At 39.4% G+C, this 11,202-nt stretch overlaps 1 protein-coding gene and 1 pseudogene across 1 annotated transcript in view; one reads left to right on the top strand and one right to left on the bottom strand.

The window, feature by feature from the left end:
• Nucleotides 1-3,095: 3,095 nt before the first annotated feature.
• On the top strand, nucleotides 3,096-8,743 carry LOC136278898 (uncharacterized; annotated as a pseudogene).
• A 2,245-nt stretch (nucleotides 8,744-10,988) lies between these two features.
• LOC136279009 (tetratricopeptide repeat protein 28-like) overlaps nucleotides 10,989-11,202 on the bottom strand; it is a 7,778-nt gene continuing 7,564 nt past the window's right edge. Inside the window, exon 5 of the mRNA XM_066162343.1 lies at nucleotides 10,989-11,202. This exon is cut by the window's right edge and continues 529 nt beyond it. The gene's annotated coding sequence lies outside the window, so the exon portion shown is untranslated.

Here is an 11,202-nt window from a genome sequence, read left to right as displayed (position 1 = left end):
GCACCCTCTCCCAGGAGAAATCCCGGATTGTCCTTGTCTTCAATACCTGCCAAGTACTATTGTTTCTCAAAAGAGTCTTAACTGAAACGATTCACGTAATTATCATAAATCGAGTACCTAGTCAGTTGTCGAGACGATTTTTATCGAGTCAATTCTCCCCGGTTAACTGCGACCGATCCAAGTACGCTTTGCCTGTGTAACACTGAGGAAACGGTATCCGGTCACTTCGCAAACGTGTCACTTCGCAAACTGTCAGTTCGCAAACGTCCTCGGTCGATTCGCAAACGCATCCCAGTCGATTCGCAAACGTAATATGAATCAACGAAAATCAACAGAAGAGAATCACGTTACTTTTAATCATTATAAATGATGAATTGATTGCGTGACTCGACTGATCGACGAGCAATGTAGAAAAATACACGCACAGTATCACTTTATTAAACCACTAAATGATCTACTAAACTATTCTCTAGTATTTACAAATATTTACAAATGTGATGGTTTCTGTGTGATTGACGACAACCGTGTAAGCTGGAACGCACGAAGTGAAGACAGGGTATTGAATACATATCCAAGATAGATTTAAAAGAGGAACAAGATACAAATTTACATCTATCTATGCTTCGATCGAAACCGCCTTAGAGTTGTTGAAGAATTAGACGTATTAACTGCTAAACGCTAATAATAATGTACAACTACTTAGTTTTGCACAGCAACAAGAAATGTATTTGATTTGAAGGCAATAACAGTCCCAAAGAAAGAACACTGTGTCGGAGGAAAAGGAGGATTGCAATGCCGTCCCAAGCGTAACAAGTCGCGTAGCAACAGAAGCAAACAAAACCCAAACTCCAACGGGTGATAAATGTGAAACCATGAAATTGCACAATTAGCAATAATATTTCATAAATATAATGCATGACTCTGTATGAAGAATGGAAGTGTTATTATAAACTAAACTTAACTATTAGACTCTCAATTTGTTACTTATAAAGAAAAACCATGCAACAGCACCCATCAATCTACCCATCACATCTCTAAACTTCACAAATGTGCCAGTTCGCCGACATCAGAAATTAGAGTATTTGTGGGAGTTTATGGCATTCTCTTTTCTCATCCGAAAAATAAAATAAATAACTGCTTCATATGATATATCTTTCAAGTATTGTTTGTCTAAAAAGATTCTTTCTGAGTTTTTTTTTTGATCGAAGGTTGAGTATCTTCGAATACCGGTCACTTCGCAAACGTATCTTCGATGTCCGTTTTTAAATATCTCGGCTACTACTGGACCAATTTCGGCAAAAAACGGCTTGTTTTAAAGATCGTGTTAAACCAAATTGTTTTGAATCTGTCATTGTGACGCGCCATAAAAAAATAGTATGATATCCGTGTCCAAAAATCCACTAAGTTCAAATTTGGTGGACGCCATTTCTATTGTTACGTCGAAAACAATACGCTTCGAAGTCTTTTGTGCACAATTGATGTGATATTGATGTCATGATTACGATTGGCAATTAGTCCAGAACAATAGATGCCAGGACTGTAAACAGATCAATTAACTTTGCCCTCCCAAAAGAATGCTTTCACATGTGTCAAAGTAACCAATAAGCAGGTTTTTATTGAATTTTTCGATCCGCTACACGGGTATATAAGGGGCTACCTTGAAGCCCATTTCTTACATTATTCAACCATTCAACTCAATACTTAAATCACTTGAATTTATGTTATTCATTTACATGTTAGAAAAATATCGTAGCTTATTTGTATATCAATTAAGTTACAAACATTAATTAATATATACATATCAATTTTACATGTAAATATTACTAATTTTAAAAATAAAATTGCTGTAATTATAAATATAAAAAAATTATTTTGTAAGACTTACTTTTATTTACTCCTAGTGATGTAAGCATTTCTATAAATAAAATATTTGGTAGCAAGTCCCGTTGCCTCTTTCTTATACAAGTAGTGACTATTATTTTTCAAGTGCATGTGAGTTAGCAAATCCGGAGTCAGTTTCAATTATTTAGTACTAAAATACTACAACGAATACTTACCAGATAAATGGGCGAAATATGAGTTCCAGTGCAGTTCCAGTGACAATATTGACATAGTTTCGAGAGTTTCGAGCTAAATGCATTGTTTGGTGTACATGAGAAAGCAAACCGAGTTTAGCTGAAACCGTTTAGCTAAGATTTATCGCAAATATTCCAAGAAGTATTAATTACATGCGACTTGAATGCCGGCATGAGTTTCCAAACGGGAAAGTAAACGGATTAATGCTAATTCATTGCTATTTTCTCCGATAAAAGATGATAAAAAAACATCTTTCGAAGTTAAATCAACCTTTTTATAAATAATTTGAACACGTCTGCGAATCGACTGGGATCGCGACTACGTTCGCGAAGTGAACGGTATGCGATCGATCGATAACAAATCGTTTCATCGAACGAAACGTACCGATCTCCCGATGACTATATTCACATGAGTAAGGAAAGTCATCGTCTGATGTAAGATCACAGTAACGATAAGACATCAATAAGAAGGATAGAAAATAATGAAAAAGCAAGCTAGACATTGAGACACTTCGAGACACTGAGTTAGATAAGATTTATTGAAAAGATTCCAAGAAGTTGGATGCCTGCCGAGCTTCCAAAATGGCAAAAGTAAGCTTTCACGCTGATAAAACTTACTACATTACTTCTTAATTTTATAACTTTCTTCGATAAAAGATTGTAAAGAAACATAATATGAAGTTATATCAACCTTTTTAAAAATAATTCGAAGACGTTTGCGAATCGACTTGGATGCGTTTGCGAAGTGACAAAGGACGTTTGCGAAGTGACAGTTTGCGAAGTGACACGTTTGCGAAGTGACCGGTATTCGAGGAAACGATACATTACTATTAGATGCTGCACATGCCAAGGTGAGATATGCCACAGCATGGAATGTTCCTGTTCTGTTCTGCGTTTGAAGACCTCTTTGAACTGACCAGCAAGCCAAGCATAACGCGTTTGCAGTTTAAGTAACGAGTCTAAAGTCGCGTCATTAAGAACACTGAAAAGTGTTTGTCTTTTGCCGAGCACTTTCACATGATGAGAGGACCAGAAGTGGTTTTGTTTGTGAGTGTGATCTTCGAGCTTGGGCGAGTGTCGAATTGCGGTGATTTCGCCAACGAGTGATTTCGCCAACGTCACGTTCGCCAACGTCTTTGGTCGCTTCGCCAACGCGATGAGTCGCTTGGCCAACGTCCTTCTGGTCACTTCGCCAACGCCAAATATCTAGTAATAACTTAGTAATAGCTTAGTAAAAAGGGTGCTTACTGATGCTTCGGATGTAATGCTGATACTTGGGTCAGAACATTTTTCAGTTAATGCTAGTTTCGCTTGGCTGACTTCCAAACAATTTGCATATTTTTGACAGATCCAGAAAAAGCCGGCGTGTGAGCACTAACATCGCGGTAATTTAAAACTGTTGAATAACAAACTCCGATGGCTTCCAAATGTGTTCCAAAAATGTATAACTCAAAATTTTACTTGAAAAATGCGTTACGATGTGAATTAACGAGTTTCCAATTTTTCAGAAACAATCAGAGTTTGTTTTCCAGCCTTCAAAACGATTCAGAAATAAAATATAACAAGTATAATATCAACAACATTTTAATTACAATACGTACTTTTATAAATATTTACAAGTGCAAAATATTTTAGTGGAAAACCTATTTACAAAACCTCCTGATTCTCAGCTTACTTCACGCTAGTTCAGTTCGTTCATGATCAGTTAGAGCGCGCTGGTCCATTCAAACACGAACACGTCCTGAGTAATTGAGCAGCAGTTTTCTCGTTGTTCTCATACTTTTGTTTTGCCTCCCGATCAAGTAACTCAATTAAAAGGTATAGGGGCAAACCGCATTGTCCCCCAGCTCTGCGATTGAGGGCGTTATGCCAGCCTTCCAGGTCGTTATTTGTGCGGACGGGCTCCTTGTACAGTTTCTTGCGGTGAATACTTCACTCTCAATCCACTGTCGTCGGATGTACTGGACAAGTCTCCCCAGCTGGTCGGTTTGGGCCTACTCCTCGAGTAGGTCGAACATCGGTTGGATTTCCGGATACGGGAGGAACGGGAGGGCCATTAGCTTCCTGATGTACTTGTAAACGGAATCGTCGTCCATGTACGCCCTTTGGAGGCCAAGCTCTTGTACCTTAAAGTAAAAAATGGTAAAAAAGGTGTAAATAAAGTGTAGTAAAAACCCGCGACCTGCATTTTAGACGATAATGGATTTTAAGTAAGTTCATTTTAAGTAAGTTCACTGTCAGATGATATAAGAAACTAAATAACATTGGTCACGGTTCAGTTTTGGTCAGTGTAATGCCTGAAAATTTAGTGTTGTAGTTAAATTTAGTTGTTTACTGGATGTAATTTGGACAATCTCAGCCTCAACGTTCTTATAAAAAAGGTTCTTATAAAAAAAGAGTGTATTTCATTATGAGTTAACTTTAAAACTCTGGCTATTTATTTAAATACTGGAAGTATAATTTTAGATTGATTTAATCTTAGATTGTCTTTTTGCCTTCAACTTCGTGATCAATCAATCAAATTCGACAATATCCAGTTATATGAAAATAAACTTAACTTGAAACGCCAGCAATACAATCATTAACATACCTCATTGACTATTGCTGAAGCCGGCCTGAATTTGTCCTCAAGAGCTTTGGACTTTACGGTGGAAATTATTTTTAGTGCCGTAATAGCTCCCATCTCCACAGAATGGTTGTGGGCGCTCTTCCCTGCTTGGAAGGTTCCATCACGCTCCGTCACTGAAGCCTTGCACGGATTTCCCTTTGGGCGCATCGTACACTGCCAGTACGTTGCATAGGGACGCTTGGAGTGGACGTTGTAGGTGAACCCAAGGCTGTCGACGAGACTGGTTTTTCCACGACTCGTGCCGTTCTCGACTAAGGTGAACGTGACTGGCTCCGCAACTATCGGTGGTTCTTCAGGAACTGGTTCCAAGATGGACAGTTCTTCGTCCGGTTTATGCGGCTCTGAAGACGTGTCATTGCTGAAAGAATCCATGTCCTCTTCCATGTCCTCGACTCGGGTGCTCTCTGCATCAGACTGATCTGCATAGGACTCGCACACCGCGCATTGCCAGTCGATTCCTTTTCCGTCACGAACAGCGGCCCGGTAAAGCTCTTGCGATATACCTTTTGAATCAAAGTAAAAATCTATTTAGGCCAAGTAAAAAAAAAGAAATGTTTCTCGTCCAGATTTTTATATAAAAAAGAGAGCGCGTGTAATGGTTTGAGTTTTTTTTTACTTTTAGGAGATGTCTTCTGTTAGGTGTAAGATAAGCAACAACAGTTGTATAAAAGAGAAATTAGATCCTTCATCAACTTATAATCCTGGCCCAGGTCTCTACTTTTTAGAGTATCAGATTATATATAAGTAAATATAACTTACCGGTGTTACACATTCGATGGTTCCATTGAAAACATCCATCGCTCTGAACCGCTTGCTGCCGAGGCCGTACCAGTTCGTGACAAATAATACAGTTTAAAATCTGCGCAGTAGCCATCCTGATATTAATAGTATTCCAAGATAAAGGTTTCCGAGATACTTCGTAGAGTGTCGTAATCGTATGATTGAAATGAACATTCTTCGCATGCCAGTGTGTTTTATACACTTCGAAGGATCGAAATATCATACCAGTTAGTTTCAAGCAATTGGATTGGTTTATTTAGAACAATAGGGTAAAATTAACAAGTTTTAACACAATGAGTTTACGCGTCTATTCATATGGTAATATACAAGCGTGTGTTTCTTGTAATACTTATATACTCTTGATCGAAGTTATAATATGCGCTGGAGTTATAGAATTAGTAGTACTAGTAGTCTACAATGTATTTATATAAATCTCTCAAAGGCAATTATATAAATCTCTGTTATCGAAAAATAAACCTTATAGAAGAACTTAAGGAAAAGGTTGCACACACGCGACTTTATTGCTCTAAGTTAAATTCAGCAACATACAGCGCCGGTGACGCGTGCCGTGCATTTATGTGGGCCCACTGTGTTTTAAGTTGCGCGTACAGTGAAGGTCCGAACAAAATAACGGAAGGAAACTAAGTTCGAACGTCAAGTAAATAACACACAGAAGCAAGCAGAAGCAATGGTAAATTTTTATTTTGAGTAAACTAATACATTGGCGAAGTGACCAGTAGGACGTTGGCCAAGCGACTCATCGCGTTGGCCAAGCGACCAAAGACGTTGGCGAACGTGACGTTGGCGAAATCACTCGTTGGCGAAATCACCAGATACCCGAGTGTCAATAGAAATGATGTGATTTAAAATGGAAAACATTCCATCGCGCATGCAAAATGCCTATTGTTCTCGAGACATTTACTTGCAGTAGCGAAAAAATTCTAGATCCGTAATATAAGCGGCGAGGCGTACACGAGATGGTTTTAATTGGTCGTGATTTTGTGCCCCTTCCCTCGGGGAATAATGGCCTAGCTCATTAACTTATCAGGGCTGGGTAAAGAGACAAAGGAATAAAGGGGGTAAGTTTCTAAAGAAACTGTGTGCTACGTCGGTGGGAGAGTGTAACAGGGTAATTACGTATTATCAATTGACTTGAGAACGTAAATTGGCCACCGTAAAGAGTTTAAAAGCTGACATTTCGAGCGTTAGCCCTTCGTCAAATTTATCTTTCAAATCTGCACTCTTAACCCCTGCGGTATCAGCGAGCGATTTTCATTCAATTAATTTTTTATGGTGGCCAATTTACGTTATGAACTCAGTTGATAATGCTAAATTACCCTGCTAGGAGACAAAGGCCGCGCAAAAGTTATTGTTTGTGTTATTGTTTCGTCTTATCACACATCTACCTGATGATTTTTAAAGCTGGCTATTCAATGTACTTTAGCTTTCCAAAGGCGGTTCGCGCATGAATTTCTGCGAAAGGCAATTGCATGCCAAAATCTTGTTGAAAATTGTGAAATCAACAAATATATCACGTCACTGCAATTTTTGCCAACAATTTTCCCAGCTCCGAATCTGATTATCCGAAGAGTTTAGTCGCTCGATTTCTTAGAAAACGCTTCAGGCGTGTAACTTAAGGTTTCTCCAAATCATTTTCCGTTTATGGAACCTGGAACATGCAAGTGAAAGCTTGATCCAAAGTTTTGTTGTTTTTGCCAGCAACTTCCACGCAACTATTAAACTCACCCGTACTCTTTTTGTTATCAGAGTTGTTTTCCTTTTCATTAAATTCAGGTCGAGTGAAACATCGGCAAAGTATTTGTACGCCCGTTGGTTCTCGTGCGAATCTTGTTTTCGTGAAAAATCCTTGGGTTCACCGAGTTCGGTTGATGCGTAAGATATGGTAATTGCTTTGTTTGGCCAAACGACGAATCCTAATGCAATGTTGATTTATTCTTTTTAAGGATGGGGATGAGTTCTACCCGAAAGGCATTTGGTAGAGAAAGCACGGCACAGAACACATTTTTTTCGACGCGAGGGAGAGCGGCAATACGTTATCAAAGAGAAATCGAGTGAAGTCGATGATGGAGAGTTTTTTCTACTACGTCCAAACTATTTAGCGTCGTAACCAGAGGACATACCCGCTGGAATGACAAACGTGAAGCGTCCTGGCAGATTCTTAACTGCTGCCGTTGGGGATGGAATCTCGGACGACACGTCTGCCATTCAGGCCATCGTTAACCACGCTGCAACTTCCAAAAATAATAAGGTATTCTTCCCTCGAGGTGAATACCTAGTAAGCAGTAATATCGCCACCCCTGGCCCGGTGGAACTTCACGGAACACAGAGCGGTATCGCAGTTATCAAGTCCTCGACTCCTTATGTTTTTCAAGTTTACAATGCTTCACCAGTGAAATCGGTTTCATTGAATAATGTGGACATCGACGGAATTCGTGTGAATTTTGACGGTGGAGTCAATCGAGAATTCCCTGGACCAACAGCTATGAGTAACGTTACCATAAACAGCTGTGTATTCTTTTCATCCGGACTCCGAGAAACGCTGAGAGGGAGCAGTTGGAAATGATGGACCTTAGAAACAGTAATGTGTACAGAAACATCTTTTTGCGCGATTCTAATGCATATGGAGTTGCTTCAAAATTTATTTTCACTGTGGGTGTAGAGGTAAGAGAAAACATATGTGGGCTGGATTTAGGCAAGATAGGCTGGTTAGCCACCAAAGTTGAGCCAGCATGGTACTGGCGAGATCAAAAACAAAAATTAGAATTCCTTATGACTCATTACAATCTGGAATCTGATCAAGGCAAAGTTGTTGTTATGAAGAGTGCGACGAAAGGATGAGAATCGTGAAAAATATCTTCAACGGAAGCCCAAACACAGGCCGTTTTCGAGACCACGTGATGTACCTCAAAGGCTTCAATATGATGGAAGTTGTAAGTAATTACGTCAGAGGCTGGCCAGCGAAATGGAAAAAATCTATTGGTTGCCCGAAATTACCTCGACGACACAGGTATTTTTTTGTATACTCACAGAACAATCAATCCACGTCTCTTTAATGGTTTGAAGAACGTTGTCATCTACAGATCACGTGCTCCAAGACAACGTCTGTTATGGTACCAAAATGCCTGTGAAGCTGTATGCTGACGACAGTACTCCATTGCATGAAACAGAGAAAAACAACGATAGTATTACAAATTGGTACAACTATCCACTGTACAAGCTAAACATTCCCTCTTATTAGACTGTGCTAAATAACATCTATTGTTATTTGATTATCGAACTTTTATTTGCATCGGTGATCGAAGAATTATCCTTTTTAAGATTACAGCGCTCCAGAAGGATTGGAGCGAGTGATGAAAGAATCAGTTTTTTCTAATTAAAATCAAAGTGTTCAGTTTAATTATAATCAAAGATGGAGCCGCTCTAAGTTAGGAACTTGCGCGAGCGGATATTTTTGCCCGATTACTGAGGAACTTCAAGTTGGGGCTAACGTAACTTAAAGTTTGAGGTGACGCAACCATGTTTCGAGGCGACGGAACTTGGGGCGACCGTCCAGGAGGGCAACTTGTCTCGTACCAAGGCCTTGTGCGGCCAGCCAAGCCTTTATATCAGTTACACAGTGGGTACGAGATTAGGGAACGACATCATCTGTTACACCTGTTACCTATCAAATACTATTTTATCTTCAAAATTTTAATTTCTTGAAAGGCACAAGAAAGTTCAATTGTGTGCAAGTGAAGAGAAAAGTGAATTTTTCTTTAACAAAAGGTATACTGGGGCACTTCAGCACGACATAAGGGGGGTCGGGAGGGTGGTAGCGAGCAGCCGATTGAATGACTGATTGATAATTTTATTTATCCACAGAAAAGAACTCCTTCAACTTGATTTATAAGTAAAATATCTAATTCTGTTTGGCTATTCTATCAAATAAAGCAAGATAAATTCTGTCATGCCTGAGGCTGCTTTGCACATCAACATGGATGTTGCTACTAGCCTTTGGTGATTTGATGATTAAGAGTGTGTCCACGAGAGCACCAGGCAGTCTTGCTACGTGCCATCTCACTGATTCCAATGAAACTTTGCCAGTTTCAAGGGTCTACCCCAAAACTCAAAAAGACAAACTGGTTTCTGTTTTGTTTTTTTCCGGGGGTGAAATGGACCACCCTCCCCCTCCCTGCATTTATCTCCCACCAAACGCGTGGGAGATAAATAAAAGTTTTTACCTTCTCAGTTTGTTCCGTCAAAAACGCTTTTAATGTGAAGTCACGTCGACCTCGACAGAAAAGTTAGGCTCACCCTGTCAGAATCAATAGTTTGATAACGTAAATATCAAATAAGGTACATCATTGCGCTTTGATCACAGTAATGAAAAAATGTGCGTTTCCTCACACTCGCCACATTTATTCTTTGGAAAATTATTTTACTGGAGGGCAATGTCACTTAGCTTGGCGCGTCTTGACTCTATCGACACTCCTGTCTAGTGCCTTCATCAGGTGTGATCTACACGCTGTAACAAGAGGTCCCTTTATATGATCACTATCTAAACTTCCCCCCAAAAACATTCAAAAGGATGTTTTCAATGCACTTATAGCTCTCAAAAAGGATCCGGACAGGCTCGTATTATCTGCTGACAAGGGTAATTGTGTTGTGGTTATGGACAGACAGCAATATCACGACAAAGCTTTGACTCTGCTTAATGACAAGAGTACGTATGCTGTCTTAAACTCTGATCCTACCAGTAAAACCTCAAAGAAAGTTAAACAAAATGTTGCTTGATTTGCAAAAAGCTGATAAATTTAGTGACTACGTACAAAATGTTAGGCAGAAGTGACGGCTTATGTCCACGTTTTTATGGCTTACCTAAAATTCATAAACCGGGAACTCCTTTGAGACCCATTGTCTCTGTTGTTAATTCTCCGACTTATGCAATTTCTGGTTATCTTGCGAGAATTTTGTCGCCTGTTTTTGGGAATACTGATTACACTGTCAAAAATTCCTGCGAATTTGCGGATTTCATAAAAGATAAAACTCTTAACGCTTGTGAAGAATTAGTATCTTTCGACGTTGTTTCGCTCTTCACTAAAATCCAAATGGGTAAATGGCTATACAAAAACTTTTTTTTTTCTCCGTAACTGCCAAAAACCAGTTACAAATAGTAACGCTCTTGATGAAAGGGAACCAGCGACTGGTTTTGCTGTTATTCCTTACATACAGGGTGTTACGAATCAACTTATTCTACAACAGATGAACTCTTTATTCCAAGACAGGATTACTTCCATATTTCAGAGATCTAACTCATAGCCAATTGGCAGAGATTTTTCTGCATTTAAGACTCGACAAGCTTCGCGCAGGGTGCATAGCACAAGAGGCAAGTGACCAGCTAAAAATTGAAGTATCGACATGCCCGCATGACACTCCCGCCATCTGCAAGCGATTTTAAACTTCTGTCTCCAAAGATCAGTTCTGGCCAGGATATACTTGTTTTATATAATGTTTTTTTGGCGATGTGATTTTGAATGTGACATTTCCACATTGGCGTGTTCTTGAGCTTTTGTAAAGCCGGAAGTGATCCTTCTTTACTGGAGCAGATAACTTCAGACACGTATTTCTCCAGAAGTTCGTCAGGTATCCTCTTTCCCCTCTTTTAGTCGTATTTTTAAGCTCTGTACGATTTTTTTAAATGTGAAGTGCTTCGGACTT

The sequence above is a fragment of the Pocillopora verrucosa genome, chromosome 2 (genome assembly GCF_036669915.1).
Source record: "Pocillopora verrucosa isolate sample1 chromosome 2, ASM3666991v2, whole genome shotgun sequence".
Lineage (NCBI taxonomy): Eukaryota > Metazoa > Cnidaria > Anthozoa > Scleractinia > Pocilloporidae > Pocillopora > Pocillopora verrucosa.
The sequence above is the reverse complement of the archived record's forward strand: the minus strand, read 5'-3'. Positions and strand labels throughout refer to the sequence as shown.